Source organism: Emys orbicularis, chromosome 16 (assembly GCF_028017835.1).
Source record: "Emys orbicularis isolate rEmyOrb1 chromosome 16, rEmyOrb1.hap1, whole genome shotgun sequence".
Classification (NCBI taxonomy): Eukaryota; Metazoa; Chordata; order Testudines; family Emydidae; genus Emys; species Emys orbicularis.
This window is the reverse complement of record NC_088698.1, coordinates 10,894,530-10,907,868: the sequence shown is the minus strand read 5'-3', so window position 1 is coordinate 10,907,868 and position 13,339 is coordinate 10,894,530.

Sequence of the window (13,339 nt, the reverse complement as noted above, 5' to 3'; positions counted from 1 at the left end):
GGGTGACTCCAGTTTTACACTCCTCTTTTCCCTCTCAACCCAGTTTTCCCAACAAGCAGAAGTCTGCAGAACCATCTCCCACCATGATGAGCTCTTCATTGGGCAGCAACCTGTCAGAACTGGACCGACTACTCCTAGAACTGAACGCTGTTCAGCACAATCCCCCTAGTGGCTTCCCAACAAGTAGGAAGTGATGACCCATGTGTCAGTGCTAGGTATGTTGATGCCTGGATCTCACCCCTCCCTCCATGTATAAATCTCCCTGTAACTCTTTCTTTCTCTCCTGCCCAGTTCATCCTCCTTTTTGCCCTCCCCATATTGTACCTGCCTCTTTCCACTGTAAGTGAGGGTTTGTTGACTTTGTTTCTTTTCCTGTAAGATGAAGCCAGAGGAGCCGCCTGAGTCCACACCGGACTTCCCCGAGGAGCTGCCGGACCTGCCACCAAGCCCCGGCCGGGAGGAACCCATGCTGATGGACTGGGCTGGGCCCGGTGCCACGGACGAGGTAGGCCCTGAGGGGGAACCTGGAAGTAGCCCGGGGGTAGCCGACCCCGGTCAGGCTGCAGACACGTACGAGCCGATGTCAGTGTGTTTCGGTCAGGATACCCCACTGACTCGCAGCGGCAGCAGCCGCTGCTAGGGCCCCGGGCTGGGACGCAGTGGAGTGGGTGGGCCTGCGTCCCCCCCCTGCCACCCTGCTCACGGGTGGCAGGCTTCCCCCTCACCCAATGCTCAGGTATAGGGCCTTGGGCCTAGCCTGACCACTGTTGTATTGTTGCTCAGCCCCTGCCTGAGGGCCTGGGCCCTGAACTGGCTGTTTGCTTGTTCCACCGGTAGTGAGTCAGTGTGGCTCCCCTCCTGCCCAGGAGGGTCGAGCCCTGGCACGAACCTTCTACAGGCGTATTTGGGGTCCAAGTGTGGGGAATCTGGCTGTGCTGCTTTCCTTGCTGTAGCTGTCCTGGGAATAAACAGAATCCCAAGAGCTGAGGCTGTCAGCCTGGGATTTTTTCACCACCACCACATTAAAATGTAATGTGTGTGGTTTTGTTTTGTTTTTTATCAGCCCTGCCATCACTGTGAACCAGGGTGAGGTGAGCAGCCCACAGCGAGTCACCTCCAGCCAGCAGCAGACTCGCATATCTGCTTCTTCAGCCACAAGAGAACTGGATGAGCTGATGGCATCTCTCTCTGACTTCAAGGTGCCCAACCGTAATAACTTCTGATCTTGTGTTCTCCACTCACTTGTCTGTCATCCATTTCTACTGACCACCTCCTCTCCTCAGATCACCCACTGCAACCGCTACTCCTTGTACCAGTCAATTCTCGGTGGTGTATTAGTGCTGTCAAAGTGCTGCTGAAGGTGTGATGAAGTCTTCTATCTGGCGTGGATAATGCAGAGACTTGTAAACTAAGTTTACTGCTCTTTAGATCTGTCAGGGTTTGCCCTAGTGTAGCATTCAAAGGACTAGGCTAATCTTCTGAAGTGGTGAGCAATAGATAGGATATGCTGATGCCAAGTGCAGATCTCATAATGTCCAGAAGTCTCTTAGAAGCAGGGAGGATTTTCTGATGTAACTGCTGCTGTGTGTTGTACCAAGTGCTTAGCTAGCATTCAGGGATGTTTCTCCCCATGCCAAGCACTGGATCAAGGCAATGCCTATCTCCCTCAACATCATGAGGGGAAATCCCAGCTGGTGTAGTGCCCATTTTTTTGTTCTGATTCAGGAAAAACACTTCATTGAAATAATGACTAACTGCACCTATGTTGCCCAGCAACACCAATTTGTACGGTATCTTTTGTGGGGGATAGGGAGGAGTGTGACAGTGTGTGATTCACAGTGAAGTGAAATGCTTTGTTGGTAACAGATAGAAGCTGAGTTCTTCTAAGTGCAGAGTCGATTGTTTTGGTGGGTTGTAATTTAATAAGAAGAACCCATCTATTTACTGGCAAAGACCAGCCTGTGCTGCTCTGGAGGATATCTCCTTTGTTGCTCTTGATTTTTCCCAATCAAGAAGATGGGAGATGATTTTTGAGACTTCCAGGCAGATTTGGGCAGTAAAGATTTCATCTCAAAGGGCAAGAAATTTCCGGAGTTGGGTTCAGGTAAAAATGGGGTTGATGTCTAAGCCGTTTGGGGCAGGAGGATGGGAAGTGCTGCATCAACACATCTGCTGGAACATCCGAATTTTCATACTGGATCAGACCAATTATCCAGCTATTTCACTGGCTAGTACCAGCTGGTTCAGAGGAAGGTTGAAGGGGGGGGGGGGGGGGGAAGGAATAACCTGCCCATGAGGGGAGTTGCTTCCTCAGTTAGTGGTTACCTTATGACCTGGAGTGGGAGGGTTTGTATCCCTTACATAAGATTTTTATATAGATATCACACATGCTCACACAAACATTGGATGGTCTCATCCTTTCAGATGTATAGTACTTTTTCTTACAATGCATAGCTAACCTGTGGAACTCATTGCCACATGATATCATTTATGCCACAATCTTAGCAAGATTACTAAAAGATTCCATGTTATGATTTTTAATATTTTGAATTTTACTTGAATTGAATCTCTCTTCTATTATGAGTGAGGGTAAAGTAGGAGTGCCTGATTTACCCTCTTTATAACACTCATTATTTTGTGTATTTCTACCATATCCCCCCTTAAGTCTTTTTTCCCCCTAATCCAGTAAAGTCCCAATCTTTTCAATCTGTCTTCATATGAAAGCTTCTCCAGGCCTCTGACCATTTTTGTCACCTGAATGCCCTCTGTTCCCACTGTATTTATTTATTTAGATGAGCAACCAGAGCTCAACAAAATATTCCAGAATGGGGGAGAGGGTACCATGGATTTATGACATTAGATTTTCAGTGTTTTCATTCCTTGTGCACCCTAACATCATTTGCTTTTTTGACTGCTGCTATGGGGGGGACGGATAGCTCAGTGGTTTGAGCATTGGCCTGCTAAACCCAGGGTTGTGAGTTCAATCCTTGAGGGGGCCATTTAGGGAACTGGGGTAAAAATCTGTCTGGGGATTGGTCCTGCTTTGAGCAGGGGGTTGGACTAAATGACCTCTTGAGGTCCCTTCCAACCCTGATATTCTGTGATTCTATGTATGGAGCAAAGGCTTTCATTGAGCTGCCTGTTTCTCGTAAGTGTTTACAGTTAATTTAGAAACCAGAAATGGGTGTGAGTACTTTACTTTAAATTTGGAAGGAATAATTTACATTATTTTGCATTTGTTGCAATGAATTTAAGCTGCTATCCTGTGGCCCAATCACCTAGTTTTGTTAGGATCTTATGAAGTTCCTCAGAGTCTTCTGTAGTCTTGACTAACTTAATCTTGCATCACCTGCAGATTTTGTCACTTGGCTGTTCACCTTTTGTTCTCACATCAATAACATCTCTAGTCCAGAGCACTATTAACCTTCTGTATGTTGAAAATTGACAGTTTATTCAACTGTGCAGTTAGGGTAGAAAAGAATTCCCTCTTTGATAGCCCCAAGTCAGTTATTCAAGCCAGAGACAGGTGACTTAGAAGCTGCAGGATAACCTATTCAGCAGCCATATGTTCATGACATTATTGTCAATGTTTAGCAAATAAAATCTCATTGTGGCTGCTGGCACTAAGCACAGGTATACACAAGTGGACTCTTGATGACTGAGAAACGTCCTCATGCAGCCTAAGGACTTCAGCTTTCCAGCCTTATGTGTCTCTTCTACAGAAGAGGCACTTGGGGTCGGGAGTCTGTAAGCCTGGGGGCTTGACTGTCTTACGGTCATTGGAAAGGCTGTGAGACTAAATATCCGAGCACTAGGAAAAGCTGCCTGGCAGGATGGGTAGTGTTTGGCAGGGCCGTTAGAGTCTCAGAATACTCTTGTCCCCCTTGCTTGTTTCCTAGCTGTATTGGTGGCTGAGCCCAGGGAGCAAACCAGAAAATTTGGACCGTGCATTTGGGTTTCCGAAGTTACCCTCGACAGCAAGGGTTAGGGACAGTTTTGTTTTGTTTTTTAAATAATTTTGGTTTCATAAATACAGTAACTCCTTGCTTAAAGTTGCAGTTATGTTCCTGAAAAATGTTACTTTAAGCGAAATGATGTTCAGCGAATCCAATTTCCCCATAAGAATTAATGTAAATGGGGAGGGGTTAGGTTGCAGGGAATTTTTTTTGCCAGACAAGAGTGTGTGTGTGTGTGTGTGACAGACACACACTGTGACTTTGTGTGTGAGAGAGAGAGAGAGACACACACACACACAAACACTATGTGTGTCTAAGTATACTGCCTTTTTAAGCAGATCAGCAAGTTGAGACAGCAGCTGCTGCCAGCAAGCTCCCTAGGTCCTCCCCTCCCCCCCCTGCTCTGTGGTGATGGGGTACAGGAGCCGGGGGAGGGGGACACCCTGACATCAGCTCCCACCCCCCCTGCACAGCAAGCAGGAGGCTCCAGGGAGCAGCCCCAAGGCAGAGGGCAGCACAGGGCAGTGGGAGGAGGGACAGCTGAACTGCCGGCAATTGATAGCCTGCTGGGCGGCTGCCGCAGAGGGAACTTAGGGGAATGGGGAGCTGATGGGGGGGGCTGCCGGCCCACCCTGGTTCCAAGCCCCCACCAACTAGCTCCTTCCTGCAAGCAGTGGACAAAGCAGGCGGCTGCCAAACAACGTTATAAGGGAGCTTTGTGCAACTTTAAATGAGCATGTTCTCTAAGTGATCAGCAACGTAACAACGTTAACCGGGACAGGAGTTACTGTATGCAGTTACATTTCTGTGAGATGCTGACGTGCCTAACTGTGTATCTGAAACGTACAGCTACTCCAGTGGTGTCGAGACTGCATAAACATCTCCATATCTATTTCTCTTTATTTCCATTATGAGAATGGCCATACTGGGTTAGATCAATGGTTCGTCTAGTCCGGTATCCTGTCTTCCTACAGTGGCTGGTGCCAAATGCTTCAGAGGGAGTGAACAGAACATGGCAATTTATTGAGTGATCCATCCACTGTCATCCAGTCCCAACTCCTAGCAGTCAGAAGTTTAGAGACCTCCAGAGCATGGGGTTGCATCCCTGACCATTTTGGCTAATAGCCATTGATGGGCCTATCCTCCATGAAGTTATGTAACTCTGTTTTGAACCCAGTTAAGCTTTTGGCCCTCACAACATTCCCTGGCAACAAGTTCCACAGGTTGACTGTGTGTTGTGTGAAGAAGTACTTCCTTATGTGTGTGTTAAACCTGCTGACTTAATTTCATTAAGGGGTACCTGGTTCGTGTGTTATGTAAAAGGGTAAAGAACACAGCTTTTTTCGCTTTTTCCACACCATTTGTGATTTTATAGACCTCTATCCTATCTGATAGTTTTCTTTTCCAAACTGACCAGTCCCAGTCTTTTTAATCTCTCCTCATATGGAAGCTGTTCCATACCCCTAGTCATTTTTGTTGCCCTTCTCTGTACTTTTTCCAATTCTAATCTCTCTGTTTTTGAGATGAGGTAACCAGAACTGCATGCAGTATTCAAGGTGTGGGCATACTATGGCTTTATGATATTTTCTGTCCTATCTATCCCCTTTTTTAACTTCCACTGCATATTGAGCAGATGTTTTCAGAAAACGATCCATGATGACTCCAGGATCTCTTTCTTGAGTGGTAACAGCTCATTTAAACCCCATCATTTTGTCTGTATAGTTGGGATTGTTTTCCAATGTGCTTTACTTTGAATTTCATCTGCCATTTTGTTGCCCAGTCATTCAGTTTTGTGAGATCCCTTTGTAACTCTTTGCAGTTTGCTTTGGACTTAACTACCTTTAGTAATTCTTATATCATCTGCAAACTTTGCCACCTCACTGTTTATCCCTTTTTCCATATCCATTTATGAATATGTTGAACAACACTGGTCCCAGTACAGATCCTTGGGAGACCCTGATGTTTACTTCTCTCCAATGTGAAAACTGACCATTTATTCCTACCCTTTGTTTCCTGTCTTTTAACCTGTGACTGATCCATGAGAAGACCTTCCCTCTTATCCTATGACTCCTTATTTTACTTAAGAGCATTTGGTGAGGAACCTTGTCAAAGGCTTTCGGGAAGTCCAAGTGCACTGTATCCGCTCGATCACCCTTTTCCACATGTTTGTTGACCCCCTCAAAGAATTCTAATAGATTAGTGAGGCATGATTTCCCTTAACAAAAGCTGTGTTGACTCTTCCCCGACATATTGAATCCATCTGTGTCTGATGCTTCTGGTTTTTTTACTGTAGTTTCAACCAGTTTGCCTGGTACTGAAGTTAGGCTTCTCAGCCAGTTAATGGGCAGGATCACCCCAGAGTCTTTTTTTTTTAAATTGGTGTCACATTAGCTATCCACCAGTCATGTGGTACAGAGGCTGATTTAAGCAGTAGGTTATATACCACAGTTAATAGTTCTGCCATTTCATATTTGAGTTCCTTCAGAGCTTTCAGGTGAATAGTATCTGGTCCTGGGGACTCTGTTTAATTTATCAGTTTGTTCCAAAACCTCTTCTCTTGGCCACTTGTCTGTTTCTTGTCAACCTCCTCTGTTGACATCACCACCTGCTCCCAGCAGTTACTTTCCCTTTTCTCTCACCTCCCAGTTGTTTCACTCTTCCCCTCTTCCTTTTTGTTTTTCACCCCTCAGTTCTGCTCCCATGTGCTAGCTCAGTTGCACAGTTGAATTGACAAGGTGTCTGGCCTATTTCGCTTTGGTGGGACCATGAATAGAGGCAGGGAGCAGCAGGTCTTTGCATGTCAAATGTTGATGCCCTGCTCTGCAGTGTACTTTGTAACTGGGAGAGATGAAAGGCTGTCCTTACTTCTGAGCTCCAGTCCTGTGCATGTATGAGAGAGGCAGAGAGGAAGAAGGCAAACATGCTAAGAAAGATGATTGATTAAAGCCAGGAGGACAAAGTCCAGACAGAAATGACAGCGTGTGGGTGGGTGGTGTGGGCTTTTTCTTTGCTTTTAGTTCAGTTTTCCGCAAGCCATAGAGTAAAAGGTGCTAGTGCAGGCTGATGCATTAACCTTAATGAGTTGCTCATTCTGTTCACTTACAGAATCCATTTGATTGTGTTGTTCGGCTTATCAGTCACTGGCACTGAGGTTACTGAATGCACGAGTTTTGCATCTTTTGCATATCTGTGACATGTGATTCCTCCTTACTATGTGCCTTGGTGTCTGCATTAACCAGCCTCCCATTGTAGTGCAGCTCTTTATACATTAACTGCTGCATTCATTTTGTTTTAATCTTTTTAACATGTTGGAAAAATGATTTTTAGAGCAAAATAAGCAACCTTCCCTTGAAAATGACTGGAGTTTAGAAAGCTTGAAAACTTTGTCCCAAACTCAGGTAAAAATAGGAACACCTTATCCATGGCATCTGTGCTTCAGAGGGCAGTTGGTCTGTAAGGGAGAACAAATAGTGTAAACACACAGGGAGTTTTCTAATAATTAATACATTTCAATATAGCACCTTTACTGCCAGAGTCTCTGTGCTTACAAACTATAGCTCGGAGGGAAGAGTGCCCTGTAATGAATCACTAGCATCGCTTGCTGCTGCCCTTTGGGTTTTCCTAGAGAGGTCTCCCATTCAAATGCGTACCAATCCCAGTCCTGCTTAGCTTGGCAGTCTGACATCACAGACAAGTTCTGTGATTGCATAGACCAGGGGTAGGCAACCTATGGCACGCGTGCTGATTTTCAGTGGCACTCACACGGCCCGGGTCCTGGCCACCGATCCGGGGAGCTCTGCATTTTAATTTAATTTGAAATGAAGTTTCTTAAACATTTTAAAAACCTTATTTACTTTACATACAACAATAGTTTAGTTCTATATTATAGACTTCTAGAAGGAGACCTTCTAAAAACGTTAAAATGTATTACTGGCACACGAAACCTTAAATCAGAGTGAATACATGAAGACTCGGCACACCACTTCTGAAAGGTTGCCGACCCCTGGCATAGACACTCCAGTCCCCTAAGCTGGAAGGGCCTGTGGCTTCCATCTGCTGGAGGGTTTTGCCTGCATCCAAGTGAATTCTAGCACTTTAATCATGACAACACCCAATGAGGTAAGTAAATTGTGTTGACTGGGATTTTCAAAGGAGCCCATGAGAGTTAGACACCCAATTCCCATGGGGGTTAAACACCCAACTCCCTTAGGCACCTTTGAAAATTCCAGCCATTATCCCTAATATTAAAAAAGGGAAATTAATCCCCGGAATGAGTTGGTGTCAGAGTCAGGATTAGAACAGAGTCCCTTGCTGCCACTGTCATGCTAAGTGCTCTACTGAGCTGTCCCTCTTGTGGTAAGAGGCCTCACTGGCTGCCCCAATGTAGCTGTAAGAGGGAGAATGAGAAATCCTTTTATCATCAGAGACAGACCAAGTGATCTCAGCTGTGATACTCTTCCCCCTCCCCCCTGCCCCCCGAAAAAGTGACTATAGGCTAACTCTGTAAGGAAATGGGCTATAAACTTCATTTTAAAAAATGATCCTTTTACGTGGGTAAATTCCCCAAATCAGGAGTCATTGGGTGCAGTGGCAGACTTAGTAGGCCACCGTGGCTGGTTTGGAGTGCACAGAACAAGCCATGCTAACTTCTACTCCCTTAAGGAAATGGAAAGAATTCCTGTTTGTCACGTAGGAGCTGACATAGTGGACAGGATCAGAGCCATGATCTATCAGCTTTAAAATATAAGCAATGGAGAACTAAAACCAGAGTACCCGCCCCTGACCATTTCAGAGCATGTTTTGGAACAAAATGTATACTTCTCTCACCTTTCTTTGGACCTGAAGGTACTATTGGTTTGTGCAGAGAGAACCCACTCTGAAGCAAGTAAAGGGTGGGGGTGGAGGCAACATAAGGGGCTGTGATGGATCCTTTCCATAGAGCAGCGGTCCCCAAACTGTGGGGCATGTTTGGGGGGAGCGTCAGGGCCCAGTCTAGCCCCCATAGGGGGTGGAGAGGAAGTGCCACTCAGCCCCGCTCTGCTCCCAGCTGTGGCCCCGTCCTCTGGCGCTTGGCCTGGTTACGGCTCTGAACCTGACAGCAGCTCCGGCTGCAACTCCACTCCCGGCCCGGGCTCCAGCCCCATCCTTGCCCACCTTAGCCTGTCCGAGCCTCCCCCCAGGAGTTGTGGCCCCGCTCCCGACCGCAGCCCCGGCTGCAACTCCACTCCCAGCCAGGTCTCCAGCCCCATCTTCACCCACCTTAGCCTGTCCGCACCTCCCCCCAGGAGTCACGGCCCCACTTCCGACCGCAGCTTCGGGGAGTGGGGCGCGGACAGAGGTAAGGGGGGCCACGACATGAAAAGTGTGGGGACTACGGTCCTAGAGCAAGTGATGTAGAAAACTGGGGGTGTGGGGGTAGAGAGGGACTGTGGTGTTACTTAGTGGATGGGGAGCTAACAGTGATTGCTATTTCCACATGGAGACTACAGGAGGCGTAGCATGTGCTCCTCCTATAGCAGAATAAGGGATACCTCTGGTCTGTGACTGGGGATCCCAGCCACCCTGTTAGCCCCATGGAGTCTGGCTGGGTGTTCCCATGAAGGAAGGTCACAAGCTGATGCTGTCTGGCTCTGTTTTTCCCTTGTGTCCTTGGCAGGGTTTCATGAGAAGGACGGCAAAGCCTATTGCCGCAAGGATTACTTCGACATGTTCGCTCCGAAGTGTGGGGGCTGCGCCCGGGCCATCCTGGAAAATTACATCTCTGCCTTGAATACCCTGTGGCACCCTGAGTGCTTTGTCTGTCGGGTAAGAGAGCCTGTGCTGCCCACTGTCACCTGACCCCTCTCCCAAGTCCCCTAGGTGGGTGTCTGGTGGTTACCTCGATCAGAACAAGGGGTCTGTGCCAGCACAGGACAGCCAGCCCCACAAAATACATAGTGTGATAGTGACCACGCACCCTCTTGCTTCTCTGCCTGTTTCCATTAAATTCTCTAGGGGCTTAATTCCCTCCCCCTCCCTCATAGCCACAGTTATGGGCTTCTGCAGCAGTTCACTGATAAGCACAGAATTTTTCCAGTGGTTTCTTAGTAATAGTGAGCTAAGCTTTCTGAGCACTCCGCCTCAGCACCCTGATTTGAAGAGCTTCCTCGTGTGCTCACTCTGGAAATGTCAACTTAATGAGACTGACCTATTTGGATCAACTTGGAAACTAATGAAATAGCTGTAAACTGAATACGCTGCTGCATAATGAACTGTAATGCTGCAGAATAAATACTTAGCACGTCTTCAAAGAGCCTTGCAACTATTTACCCATCTCCCAGGAGCAGTGTAAAGATGAATATCAGGCCCGTGTTACCGAGACAGAGGCAGAAAGGCGGAGTTCAAAATGAGGGTCAGAACCCGTAAGTTCCTGTTTCAAATCCTGTGCTCAGACCACTCGTCTGCTTTCCTCTGCTGCAGAGCAGCCAGCGTGACAGGAGTTGGCTGAAGCTGTCCCTTTGAAACTCTCCATCACTCAGAAGGCCCCTGTGAATAGAAATTCTGGCAGTCTCTTGTGAGCAGCTGACCAGCTCCGTCCTTGCCTGGACCTGGGTTCAGGCTCTTCTTCTGCTCAGGAGATGTTGCTCGGCATTCTTCACGCTGCTGCCTGTTAGTGGGGGCAGCAACTTTTGGGCAGATTCTGTTTTTCTGTTGTTAAAGTCAGGCCAATTTCCAGTGTTTGTTTTCGAATGGAGGTGGATGGCTTAGTAGTCTCAGCATCAGGCTCCCAGGTACCTGCTGCCTTTCAATGCTGCAGGCAGCTGGAGTTCCTTGCAGTTCACTGTGCCAGAACGTGCCTGGATATGCACTTACTGTGGCTGCACCCTGCTGGATGCCTGCACGCAGGGCTCAGTTTGCATCTGCCTGTGACTAAGTAGATGTCCAACCACGCGTGCACTTGTGGTAGTGTGCGTGTCCCTAGGGCTGGACGTTCAAGTACAAAACTAGAACTGAGGACATCTGGCTTCTGTTCTTGACTTTGCTGCTGACCCGTGTGACCCTGGGCAAGTCCCTTAATGGCTCTATACCTCAGTTTCCCCACCTGTAAAATGGGGGGGAATTCCTCCTAACTTCCCATGACTGTAGTGAAGGTACAGGCATTAATACCTGTGTGGGGCTTAGACAGTGATAACCATTATAGAGAGATGGGTGCCTATTAAAAAATTGGTCTCTAACAGCTTCTCTTCATAGACATTAAAGACCCAGTATCACTTTTGTAAGGGTATGGACTTGTCCCCCAGGGTCCTTGCCCAAAATTTCTCCCCCTCCACATTTCTCTAGTGGCTGTCACCTTCTGCGTGCCACTGTATTTCAGTGGTGAAGTGACTCTTGTATGTGTATGGTTTGGGATGAGTCAAGAAGGAGGGTGCTGTCCCAGGGAATATGCATAATATCTGGCATTCTAAATGGGTAATTTAAAAAAAAACCCTACTGGCCGTCACCTTCTTTTTCACTGATATGAGCGTAAGCAGGGCAGATACAGCTAAAGAAATTAAAACCAGCCCATTGTGACAAGGTAAAAGGTGCTCCTGATGCCCTGGAGCATAAGGAATTCTTCCCTGCCTATCACCTGGGTGAGCTGGGGTGGGTGGGCTATAAAAGCTGTTGTGGTGGCAGCTGTCTCTGTGGATGGGGGTGTTCTCTTCCCTCCCAGCTTATTGGAAGCAGGAGAGGCTCTGGTGTTGCTTACCAAGTGTTCTCAGTAGTTTTGCTCTTGGGTTTGGATTTTCTTTGTGTTAATAAAGCCAGCCTGGAGTAAAGGGACATGAAGTATAGTTGAGGGCTTTATTTTCCCTCCCAGTTGCTGTATCTGCCCTGCTTACGCTCAGTAACCCTGTGTCTGCTGGGCACCGATCATCTTTGCAGCAGTACTTCTGCAGCCCCTTTCTGCTGGATGAAGATGATTCACCCTGCCCACTTCCTGCAGGAGGCAGCTAGGGGCATGGCAGGCGAAGGCATGGATTGTGGAGTTGCCTGTGTCCCCAGCTTGCCGTATCAATCTGTTCCCTTTTGCTTCCACCTCCTGCAGGAATGTTTCACGCCGTTCATCAACGGCAGCTTCTTTGAGCATGATGGGCAGCCCTACTGTGAGGTGCATTATCATGAACGCCGCGGCTCGCTGTGTTCCGGCTGCCAGAAGCCCATCACGGGACGCTGCATCACCGCCATGGCCAAGAAATTTCATCCAGAACACTTTGTCTGTGCCTTCTGCCTCAAGCAGCTCAACAAAGGAACCTTCAAGGAACAGAATGACAAGCCCTACTGTCAGAACTGCTTCCTCAAACTCTTCTGCTAGACGCATCCTAGCTGGGAACGGAGCATCTTTCTGCCACCTCACTAGGCAGCCGAGTCTCTCTGAGCATTACTGTGATTTAGAAACCTTGCCGGGGCGGGGGGGGGGGGGGAGAAAGGGGAGGGGGGTGCTAACTGCTGCTCCAGAGAGGAGATGGACCATTAAACTGGAAATGCCCATGCTGTGTTTCAGTGGGGAGATGCTGAGCCCCATCATTAAAGTGTTGTATGATTGTTGACAGCCGAGAGGAGCCTGAGGCGCTAGTGAGGAGATGCCTTTCTCAAGGAGAGGGCTGGAGAAAGCCTTGAGTCCGCTCTCCCTGAGCCAGCATGTGCCACTTCCAAACAAAACGTCCTTGGCTTTGGTGACTCTTCTCTCTCGCTGGGGCATTTAAGTGCTGTGTGACCCAAGCAGTAGCTCTGCTGCTGCACAGCAAGGGCCATGCTCTGACCTCTGCATTGCCCGGGCGGTGCCTGGTCGATTCCTGGGGCACACGGGATTTACTAAGATTACAGCAGCAGCCCCAGAAGCTGTAAAGACCCTGCAGTGGAGTCTTTCCAGTTCAGTAACACTGCAGGGAATTGATGCCACTTATTTTTTAGAAAGGGGAAGTAGGGGGCTACTGTTTTTCTAGCTTGTGATTCTCTCCCCCTCCTCAACACGCTGGGGCAGGAGGTGGGGGGAAGAAAACCCCCTCCCTGCTTGAATGGAGTGTCCCATTTTGTGCTAGACACCCCCAACTCCCCAGGAGTGGTTAGGGCAAATGCTCCTAATTCTGCTGCTCCTGGGAGAGGAGGAGGAGACTGGCACCAATTAATTTTAAAAGAAAATGCAGAGAAATTTGAGGGCCCAGCCCTCCCCTCTGAGCGAATTTGGCTTATGCTGTGTGTCTGGCCTGCATTTTACTAAGGGAAGGGCCTGAAAAGCCTCTCTAGGTTTTTTTTAAAAAGCAAGGACAAAATAAAGCTATAGACTTCGTATTCCTTGTTCATCTTCCTCTCTGCTCTTTGCTAATCAGGCCAGCAGTCCCTCTTCTTTGATACTGTCCTGT